The 12032-nt window shown below is 46.4% G+C and overlaps 1 protein-coding gene across 1 annotated transcript in view; it reads right to left on the bottom strand.

Annotated features, from left to right (window-relative positions):
* zfhx3b (zinc finger homeobox 3b) overlaps positions 1 to 12032 on the bottom strand; it is a 133626-nt gene that overhangs the window by 57518 nt on the left and 64076 nt on the right. The window lies entirely within an intron of this gene.

Below are 12032 nucleotides of genomic sequence, written 5' to 3'. Positions count from 1 at the left end.
GGGAAAGTGAGAGAGAGGGCGAGAGCGAGAGACAGAGAGAAAGAAAGGAGGACAGATAAAGAGAAAGAGGAAAAGAGAGAAAAAGAGGTTATTGTAGATGGCATATAGCTGGCTAGGCACTACCGACTCACTTTCACTCGCACAGTTGGCAAATGAACAAATCAATTCCCAATCAAAGACCTGTTGTTTAACATCCAGACCTCTTCCACTCCAGGACAACTGTTTGGACTACGCACTCTGCCTGCGTGAGTGTCTGTATCGGCGGACTAAAAGGACAGGGGAGGCCTGCGAGGCACGCAAACCTCAGGGGCCCCGGGCGCGTGCAGGAATCGCATCAGCCACCCTTCAGAGGCTGTGGGTCCACGGCCTCACAGACGGAAGGGAGCATTGATCCCCTTCACTCAACAGAAGCCTCCCGTCTCTGAAAAGGAAACTCCAAACATCTGCCTGTTTCACGCATGGGATACTAAATATTGATCACGGTGAGTTAAATCCCCGCTCTTATAGAGAAAGAGAGGCGAAGTCAGCCGCTGGTGAGGCAGGAAGAGGGGACGGAGCGCATTCTGAGAGAGACGGGAACATTCCTCAACAGGAGGACAACCTTCAGAGGACAGGAAATCAGCGCCACAACTGACCTGTCAACCCCCGGCACTTCCTCCTAGACTCCACGGCAGGCCTAGCACTGGTCACCAGCCCACCCTCCGCACTGGCACAACACTCCAAGCACCCGGTAGTGACACGTTCCCACCACAACCTCCTGTCACACCACAGAGCTCCAGTCTAATTACCTCCTGCATGGCTCAATCAATGATGCAAGGCCAACACAATATGGCAGGGCCTGGTGTGAGCAACAGGGTTATTGACCATTACCCCGAAGCCTCACACTGATGGTTCCTGCATGTTTACAATAAAAAGCCCCGGTCTCAGTATGGCCACATGTGTCATACCAGGCATGTGCTTCTCCTATATCAAGCTCTGGAGTCTCGCTGCGGATATCTGTGGCTGCGATCGATGTCAATCACCACAAGTTTCCCTCTTTCGACTCTAATCTCCTCGGCCTTCATATCTCGGGTGAGACATGCTGAGGCGACTACAGCATGCTGTCCACGTCATTTCTAACAAGGTAAAATGCAATGATGGAAATTAACCTGCAGATAGAAGAAGCTAATTACTTATGTCATTAAAGCCCCTTTTCCACTGGTCGGAAAAAACACCGACACCAACATCAAGCTTTTGTCTGCAATGGGAATGGATACAATCGGCATTCACTCCCGGGTCACATGACTCTGCTGTAGACACAGGTTTTTATCGGCTCCGATCGGCCCTGATGGAAACGTGACGCCAGCCTGAACGCGCTAAATTGGTAAGAGTGAGAGCACCTCAGATTTCCCAGCATGCATGATGCAACGGGGGAAAATGGCATAAATCAATATCTAAAAGCAAACTCCTCTTCTGCATATGGTTAAAAGCGTCAATCAGGTTTTGTGGGTCAGTGTTTTGAATCAGGATATATACAGCTCTGCATTTAAAGAGCATAAATGCCCCTGCGGTCATTTACCTTGTATTATCAGACTTACACTTAAAAGGGTTTAGAAAACTGAATCATTCTTCAAAAAGAAACTGAACTATCCCCTCCTGCACTGGATGCCATGTGTGGCTGGCTGCACAATGTGAAAGCAATGGAAACATTAGACATTTAACCGCATTACTTCGAAATCAGGTGTTGACAGCCTGGTGAAAAAAAAAGTCATAACAATATTATGCCTCCCTAAAATGCCCTTGTCCCTTTCTCCTAATGTTTAATTTTCTGGCAATATTGTAATATTGCTGTGGGGTTTTCTGAGCTATTGTGTTTCATTCTCGTTGGTTTCATATTTCTCACTTCTACACCTAAAATGTGCATTAAAACATCGCTTCCAGGAAAAGGAACAGGAGGGGTTTTTTTTCTCCTCCTTTTTGTGAGCCCCACAGCTCGGTGTAATAGAGTTATTAGGTGATTGTAAAAGGCTGTGTGTCTCTGTGTGCTCTCCTTTCTCGCCTCGTTTTAAGCCATCCATGATGTCATGAATAGGTGTTGCTGGATATTGTGGGAGCCCTCCACCTCCTTCCCCTCCTTTTCCTCTGTGCACAAATATTGCATCAGAAATAAAGGTAGAGAGCGAAACCTGAGAGACTGATTCAGTTATAGATAACACCAAATCCATCATGCAACCTGCTTTTAGCCATAGCAGATGTCTTTAATTTAAAAAAAAGAGAGAGTTCTTGCCGCAAATGACTCAAGGCTGCAAAAATCTACGAAAAGACAAGTTTAAAAAAGAAATGACAGCACCTGACCGAAAACTTCAAAGCTGGTCTCAGGGGGTAGAGAAAAAAGTCTGAGAGTTTTATAGTTTCCCATAAAAACCACAGGGTTTATATAGGAGTGAACTTGAGACTGGCTGCCCCAGAAATGGCCATAATTCACTGTAAACCTGACTATCCAGGAAGATGGCCTTAACAGGGCCAAAACCGACCGGCCCCAGTGCTTGTAGCTGTGTCTACAATGTCAAACGGTTACACCTGTAAACCAGCACTTTCACCATCCCTGCACTGGCTGTGACCCAAGGCAGTCTGGGGTATTTTGCAGTCAGTGAACGGGGTAAGAGATCAAGCCAATGACCATTGGGGTGGGTCCCTGTTCATTCAGTATTCCAGAGAACGACCCCTGGTCAACTCACACACAATTTTCTTCAAATATGGATTCTCACTGGACTCCTTTGAAATCATACGTGTGAGAAAGTATCACATCACATCTGCAGTATGGACACGGTATATTTGCAGTTCATCTCCCTCTCAGGTTCGTTCACTCACTCACTCACTCACGCACACACGCATGCATACACACTTTTAATTTGAAACATAATAATGCAAGAGACAGGGCCTATGTCTGTTTCCTATGAACCTGCAATGAAGCCCCTAGTTGATAAATCACCTCCAACTGGAGTGCAGGAATTTGGCGGCTTAATGAAAAAGTCATGTCGAGCTGGGAGGAGTTGCCGGGCCCGGCTCTGGGGTTTCGAGGAGCCCTGTCGAGGCCCCGACGAGAGGGGAGCTGTGGAGCACAATGGGGGGAAGCCGGCTTGGTTCAATACCGCTGAACTGTCTGGGAATTTACAGCAGTCGAATAAGAGATAATACAAGTGTGGGACTGCCGAGAATACAGTCATGCACTCAACAGCAACCGGGTGTGGGAGACATGCTGTGTGCAGGTGAAGGCACGGTGTGTGTGGTCTGATTGAACAGATAAGATCACAGTGGCACATGGATTGTAGGTGCCTTGAATGTGACTTGAAATTCTATATTTATGTTGCATTATTTCATGAGGAAAGTGCAAAAAATGAGATGGATAAGACGAACCTTCAACCGATTTAATTACCTTTGCTTTATATATTTCCAAAAATGCACCGCATTATATCTATATGAGACAGATCACCTTTTAATTTGCATTTTCTGCTGAGAGTCCAGTTCTAAACACTGTTTTATACCGTGACACTTTCCACAGTTTAAAAATCAGCAGTGGTTTTTCAAGCCTCTCTTCGTTGGAGCACCTTGTCTCTCTCTGTGGAGGCTGCAGCAGTACTCTATGCTTTTTCAGGTAAAGAGGGACAGGGGCGGTGTGGGCACCACCCCATCCTCTGGCTCACAACTCCACAGTGCACCTTGCTCTCTGAGTGGGCAATGCACGCCTGTATCAGTTTCACCACCCACCCAGAGCACTGCATACATCTGCATTTCCATCCACTTAAATGCAAAGTAAAAGTGCACCTTTAACACAAACCAGTGTGGTTGCTGAGAGAGTCCGGCTCACACAAGATGGAGGTGGGTATTACTGGAAGGGTGGAAGGGAGACAGAGAGCCGGTAATTCCAAAGAATAGCTCCCCATGGACTCATAGAATACAGCATGTGCACGCAACAAACACATACAAAAGTATAGATACAAAGAGTACACACAAACTCATAAACACACTCAGACAGGCACATACACACACACACAGACACACACACAGCCGCATACCATTATGATCATACCCTAATTTCCACCATTAAATTTGGCAGTGCTGTTAATACAAAATTAATGCATTAAAACAGATGACTATCTGTGAGCTAAATAGCTATCAATTCTAAGAGAGCTGCCAAATTCCCTCTGTGAGAGAGAGCCAGTGAGTATCTGCCTGGATATTGCTTTGTAATTGTCTCGCTGATTCTCGGCACTGAGAGCTGGAGTGTGTGTGTGTGTGTGTGTGTGTGTGTGTGTGTGTGTGTGTGTGTGTGTGTGTGTGTGTGTGTGTGTGTGTCTTTGTGTGCACATAGACGTGTTCTTCTCGGTAGGCTTTCACCGGTTATAAAACTCCTATTCTCACCTGAAGTCATGCACTGCAATAGAGTGGACCTGTCTCTTTTTACATATAAATCAAAAAATCTGAGGCAGGATTCTCTATTTTATCACCTGAAAATGCTAAAACGAGTTTCTGGCCTGAAACGTGTTGGATTAAGTCAAGCAGCACCTTTGTTTTTCAAAGACAGTGATGTCATGGCATCAATCATGGCCAATGAGGTAACTGTAATTCACTCTGAATGGAGACAATGAAATGTGCCTGTCGGGCTGAAAAACACACTTTCGCCAAAGGGAGAAGACAACACCCGTATATGGTTTAACAGTCGCTGCGTGTCAACTGTGGCAATAGTACACAAGGTACTCTGGTGTATATGTATATATTTGGTATAAATAGTTTTGGCACTTTGTAAAGGTGTCAACATGCTGTCCACTGCAGAATGTAATGACCCCCGGATTAAGTTGACTTTCAAATCAGATAGTTTTAATGATAAAGATTAAGTTTGGGGTCAGGGTCTTGAGAAGGAAAACATTTCAGTGTAATGACCTCTCTCTTCACAGCGGCAGTGTTTTTGTAAACGTGCAGAGGTTTGTCGGGGGCTTGATTCTCATATATCTGCACTCTGGGATTCCCCTGGAATGTAAGCAGGTTATTTAGCACAGCACAGCAGAGTGGCTGGTGTCAGGGAGAGCTCTCAGTTCGGCCTCCGATTCCCTCTCTGCCAGCAACACAAACAACAGCTTTAACCACAGAGGCCCCACTGGGTGCCAAGTGCGGTGGCTGCTTTGAATTAGCCACTGCAAGCTGCAACATGCCTAAAACTTAGGTTGTGGCTTAAGGGGGCTGTGTGTTCCCGGCCTGAACTGTCTACCTACTGCTTCCTGAACCTCATCCACACCCTTGTTCTTTCTTTCCTTTTACTCCTCCTAATCCCTGCTACCCCTCCACCCCTTTCTGTCCCTCTGTCTCAGAGCCCGTGATATAGTAAGTTGCTTCCTCTACTGCCTTTTCGCTATAGAAATGATCCATCGCTACCGGTGAATAAAAACAAGCTGCATATTTGTCTCTGGGAGGGAAGAGAGAAACAAAACGGTCCTCTGTGTTGGGAGGAAGGGCAGCGAGGTAAAGATGGATGGCTGTAGGTGTCCTTGGAGAGGATGACTTAACATGCGCCCGTGAAACAAAGTAGCCTGAGAGCAGTCATGGAGACACTTAAAGACGATACAGCTCCTGACGCTCCACACCCACCACTCTTACTTACTTTAACATTAAATAAAGCAATAATTATTGAATTCCGTTTGAATGAGTAAGATGCTAGAAAGTAAACAATGGGTACATAATTGCAGAGGGAAGGCAATCAATGCAGGCAGTCATTTGGGCCATGTTGATTGTGTAGGCTGCTGTATGTGCTCTGTGTGTGTGTGTGTGTGTGTGTGTGTGTGTGTGTGTGTGTGTGTGTGTGTGTGTGTGTGTGTGTGTGCATAAGTGTGTGTGCATAAGTGGGTGCACATTTGTGTAGCCCCTGCAAGTCTAAGGTGAGCTAAGGGGAGTATGTGCTGTGACAAGGAGCTGAGTAATACACTCTCCCATACGCACGCACAAAACAAGAGTTGGGTAATCCCTCCTTCAATAATGACCCAGGGCTCTAAACAATAGCTCTCAATCAGCTGATCAATGTGTCCACATAATTCATGTGCGAGTCACTGTCTTTGAAAGGGGTGTGGGGGGGAGGAGAGGCGAGCGGGCGGTAGAGAGATCAATGCCCTGTGCGGTGATAACGAGCCTGGGCCTATGTCCACAGGAGCCCCCCACTGGCGTCCAGGGTCTCTCTCATTAAGAACATTTGGATAAGCGTGGCTATACATACATAATGTGCACTTCTAATCGGAGCCATATAAATACGTTTCACCCGCTCCTTTAAAGAGCTCAGTCCAGCTTTTGTGACGTGACGCAACGACTCCAAATCAGGCAGGAAATGATGTCAATCCCCAAATAAGAACAAAAAAAGAAAAAACAAGCAGAGCCAATTTAACAGCAAGCTGCTGGCCTCCTCTTTCAGTATCTAATTAACAGCTTAACCTCCTGGTGCTTTTATGAAAGCCATACTGGGAGGAGCTCGCCAAAATTGCAGTACAATAAGTCTGCCTGCAGGAGGCGAGGCTGGGATGGGGCCATGGGGTACCTATACAACTGTCACAGCCACTTGATGACATGTGCACTGGCAGGGTACCATCGAGAAGTGGAATGGGGGCAAATCAGGACCTGCCCTGGTCCTTCTCTCCATTACCCACAGTACTGTGTCAACATAACAACCCTCCAATCAGGACAGGGGGGACAATAATTACTCGTACAGGGCTGGAGGAAGAAGACCTTGTTGTTTTCATATCAGCTAAACAGGACGCGCACAGCAGGCTGAGATGTTCCGATTTAGAGATTCAATAATTGGTCATTGAATCAGTGTTTTACAATAGTCACAGCTGTCTCTGTGTCCAAAACTGTACAGGCCACAATAACATTTTAGCTAGACACATAGAAAAGAAGCAGATATGTGCAAGGAACTCAATCGGCTCACGCGCAAGCAAACGTCTTAATTCTCGAACAAACATCTGAATGTTCCTCACAAGGAGACAAAGAGGATTTCATCAGGCGCCCACTATCTGTCATCTGGCTAAGAAATCTGAAACACTGGTGTGACAAGTCAATATTGATTGTATGTTTAAGTTTACAGCTTTTTTCCAGATATGCTCACTGTGATGAATTGGGCAACAACAATCAACCGGATCCTCTGTAGTATAAACGCATGAGAGGCACCACATGGACCGCCCAGATCTGGTCTCAGCCGGACTGTAGGTCACTGGTGTGTTAGTAGGGTAAAGGCAGAGGCGGCCCTGCATCAGCACATCTGACGAGAGCCTCCAACACCTCGCTGCCTTCTCATTTGTCACTGGCCAGCCACACAATGGCAGCGCGGCCTTGTGGAGGCACTCTGGGCAGCGAAAAGCTCGTTAGATGGAGACGGGGGATGAAATAGAGTTTTCGCAGAGGGCAGAGTGGAAGGAGCCCCATCAGAACCAGGGAGAGACAGTGAGTCAGGGGCACCGGGGGTTGTTGGATTAAGATACTGGCAAACACCACTTGTAATGATTAATGCAGTCAGTGGGAATTAAATTCAGAGCAGGAACATTACCCAAACACAATTAGTCCTCAAGAACAAACATCACACTCTGCCGTGAATGCAGATTCATTGCCATATCACTGTGAGGGAGTCGCCATCAGAAGTCAGAAGGACTCCAGAGGTAAAACTTATCACGTCTGACGTGGTTAAGGTTATGTGTCCCCCTCCTTCCTTTATGGATTCTAGGATCCAAAAAAGCCCTTAAATGTGCCCACAGCAGAGGGGGTAACCAAAAGCCATGCTGACTGCACTGCAGCTCGGCCCACGCTCTCACTTATAAGCCTATTGTCATTAGCTGATCTCCTGTTCCACCTTTTCGCTGACGTAACGGCAGAGAGGAGACATAGAATACAGTCTCCTCAGGCTTGTATTATCTAGCTTTCACCCCTGGCGTTCTCAGTATGGTAGTGTAAATATTTCATTACCACATAATTGGTTGCTGCTTCAGGCTACGCAATAAGGCTGTGGTAGCTGTAACACTGTATGTTTTCTAACTATCCCGCGCAACCCCCTTTTTTGAAATGTAAAATTCATAGAAATGTGTTTTTCGGATGGAGGGCGTGGGAGATCTCGTAAAGGGGAAATGTTTCGTTGTTTGTGCTCTGCCCTCACGCAGGCTCGCTAGAGACACCAGCTAATTAAGAACGGTGATGATGTGCTCAGCCAGAGTCAATATTTAACCCAGTCTTACACAGCTATCTTTATGAGCAGCATTGCACTGAGAAACAGGGGCAACACAGTCTCTGAGAGGTCCTCTTCTTAAAATGAAAATTAATGAGTGGGGTTGAGTGGAGTTGAATAGACAGAGTGGGTCTATATGTGGAACATGAAGCACCTTGTTGGAGCCAAACTGCTGCTGAGGGTTCTCCAAGCAATTCAAACACCAACCACCCACTGGTTTCACCTGTTATCTCTTCCCATACCCGCCAACTGAAAAGCTGCAGCTCTAATGAGTGAAACCCTGACATTTCACTTTTGGCATAGACTGAAAACTACAAATAAAAGCTAAACATTGTAAGTGGTGTGAAAACTACCATTGCTTCTCTTCTTTTGTACAATAAAAAACAAAATCACATCCATCTACACATCCTCTGAAACCTTCCTGTTCATTCTTCAGGGAGTAATCTTCAAGCCATTACCGGTGTTGAATTAGAAGCGTGTAACTAAAACGTAGAAGACACAGCTGTTCCCTCATAAAAACAAAACTTTGATTTTTTTTTTTCCTTCATAAGACCTATTGTAGCCTTTGACCCATGCCCACAGGGAGATAGTGCACTTCTGTTGATGAATGGTGCCCCCCTCCTTCCCACAAGCTAACCAACTCTATCACTAATACATCTGGGCCTCGCTAACACTGGCTTCTTTAGAGGGGTCACTCCGTTGGCCCCTGCTCATTAAGCAACGAAAAAAACATAACTCCACTTTCCATAAAACAGAAGCAAAAGTGCTCATTGATCAGGGTAATCAATCGGGGATCAATAACCTAAACCCTCATCGTTTCCAGTGCGGCCTAATTGCAGCTGAGATATAGTTGTCATCACTAAAAATCAAACACAGACCAGACTAATTGGAGGAGGCCTATTGCTTTTTGGTTATGCAGGCAAAAAGCTTTACAAAGCACCCAGCAAGAGTAGTGATGGCCAGTGAGTGGAGCATCCCAAAATAACCAGTTCCTGCCAATGGCAAGTGTCATCACGGAGGTCACTCTGCTGGCTGCCCATGTGGAGACATCTAATACAGGGCTCACACACAAGAGTGCCTTGTATCCCTTCTCAAGTAACTTGTGCACATAAATTATAAGCTCACATTAAGCCCTAATTTTATAGGACACCTTGTGATATTAATGTAAGGTTTTGGAGGAATGTGCTTATTAGACCTTGGTTAAGCAGTGGTCAGAAAAAAAGAAGTCATTTTCCACCCCAAAAGACTAATGCTTGTTGTAATAGACGTTTCATGAACTGGCATCGCAGGTGAGTTACCTTTACCGCGTGTACACAGTTCAATTGTGCAAAAAAAAACTCTCAAACCATACTTCAAAGGATTCCACTTTTCCCCTTCCCGTTTATTGATTAGATAAAGCTCTTGTTCAGTAATTGTGCAGTAAATCAAGCATGGTGTGCACTAATCTCAACCCCGGGAGGAAAGTGTTAAAGGTAAAACCTGCTGGAAAGTGCATAATTACGGCGCTGTGTTCAGCCAGGAGAGAGGATACACTCCTCCCTCTCGCATTTCTCACTCACTGCCTGCACGACCAGAGGCAGCAGAGAGAGGGGTTGGCAGAAGAGCAACGGGAAGTGTATACAGTTTCTAACCACCTCTCACTCCCTCCCTCACTCTTTCAGTCCTTCTCCCTCTCAGTGCATTCCCAACCAAAGCGCCGGGGGCGCCATGCTTGTAAAGAAACCACAGCCTTTTGAGTGCCTCTTGTATTTACAAACGGAGGCATGTTGGAATCAAAGGCATTACCACATGACATAACACATTAAACAGTTGGCAGATTGAGAATTTATAGACTGAAGAGATAGTGGATGGGGTAAACAGGAACAGTGACACTGTTGGATCAGTTTATCTACAGCTATACTTGGTATGAGAGCTGAACTTACCTAAACCAGAGCACAGGAGAGGAGTCAACTGCAGCAGCTCCCTCCTTTCCCTTGCTTTGCCTTCCCTCTCTACACACAGCCCAGGCTATACTCCAGGTGGAGACAGCTATCACTTTCCCATCAACTTCCTGTTCCGCTCGTCTCTCCACCCCCTATTCTCTCCGCTCGCTCACTCCCAGCTGCACAACTTGGTTTTCTGTGCTTTGTTTGAAGACATACAAAGCTGTATCTTTTCCCACATCTTTTGAAACGCTCAAATCTGCAGTTAAAGAGGTTTTTTGTTTTTATTCCTTTCGCTCCTCATCCCTCCTTCTCTTATCCTCCTCCTCTAACATTTTCCCTTGTTGCTGTTCTGCCTAATCTCACCTCAGTTTTTATTTCACCCTCATCAGCAGGGACCTAAAAATAAATGATAAATGGAATATGATATTTTAAAGTCTTATCTCTTATCTGTTCTTACAGGGGAATAATGGGGTAGTTAATCCTGCAGATCCTACTCAAATTGATTAATCAGCACATGCGGACAATCAAATAAATGATTAATATTCCCCAGTCCTGTGGTCGGACAGTTACCCCTGAAACCATCAGTAATAATTCAGTAACCCTTCGCAGACCACAGGCTGCAGCTAGTCAGCCTCACTCAGCATCAGTCCACTGATGTTCAGCAGGACTTTGAACTTCCCGAACAGAAACTCAGACACACCAGGGGTAAAACAATCTGCAGTCTACTCTCTCCCCGAGCCTCGACGCCCGACTACCTGATCAGACTCACACACCACATTACAATGCATTTACAGACTTGAGGGAGAAGGACGGCAACACGCGACAAGGGCTGCTTCATCTGACTGCTGTCAGACATAGGAGCATGGACGCTATCAAAACAAATCTGTGTTCTCTACATTTCTGACAATCGTACAGAAATGTAGACAATAATGCAACATACACCATCCATAAAGACATCCATGCAGTCAGAAAAAAACTTTCCTTTGAGAGCGCACGCGTACCTGGAATGGCGTGTGTTATGTAAGCGCTAGGTGAAATGCCTTAAAAAAATAATGCCACTGTGTTCCCACAGCGAGAGAGCCAGATGTCTCCAGGCACTCACGGACTGACAGAGAGACAGGCTGTTTAGCAGCAACTCTCCCAGGCCTAACCGCACTGAGCACACCCTGTCCTGCTGGTGGACAAAGGAGGGGAATCTCTATTGAAAAAAGGCCCTTCTTTTCTCTCCCATTACCCATGCTATTCTCCCTCCCACAGAGGTCAGTGAGCAGCCATCTTCCTGGCGCTCCTCTGCATCTGCCATGCTATAACTGCTATTAATCAGGGAGAGGGCCGAAGGCAGAAGAGAGCACCTCTTTACTCCCCCACACTTGCACCCGGGCTCGGGAATGAATGGGTGGGGGTGGGTGCCGGGGTGTGACGGGAGATATGTGTGTATGCACGTGTATACAACTTGGGGGATGTGGCTGGGAGGGGGGGGGTGGGGGGGGGGGGGGTAAACACTGCTTGTAGGTGTGGAATGTCAGCTCTGCTCCGAGTGGTCATACAATGCTAAAGCTGTGGATGTGTGAGTTTGTCTTTGCTACTGCTTGGACACAAGTTATGCAGAGCCAGTGCTCTGCTCTATGATCTACATGTATACAGTATATACACACTGCTGCCCCCCCCACCCACCCTAATCCCTCCTCTCTGCCATACAGGAGACTTGGCCTTTGTGATGTGTCTGACCAGCCTGTTGCCTGAAACAGCACGTGCAGCTGTCCGCTGTGACCAACGCACTCCTGCCAGGATCAGGACACAGCGACTCTTCATCGCATTGCTATGTTTTAATATGGCTGCCTGGCATTACTAAAGCCATTTAAAATCCATCTCAGAAG

Source organism: Platichthys flesus, chromosome 1, assembly GCF_949316205.1.
Source record: "Platichthys flesus chromosome 1, fPlaFle2.1, whole genome shotgun sequence".
NCBI lineage: Eukaryota > Metazoa > Chordata > Actinopteri > Pleuronectiformes > Pleuronectidae > Platichthys > Platichthys flesus.
The sequence above is the reverse complement of the archived record's forward strand: the minus strand, read 5'-3'. Positions and strand labels throughout refer to the sequence as shown.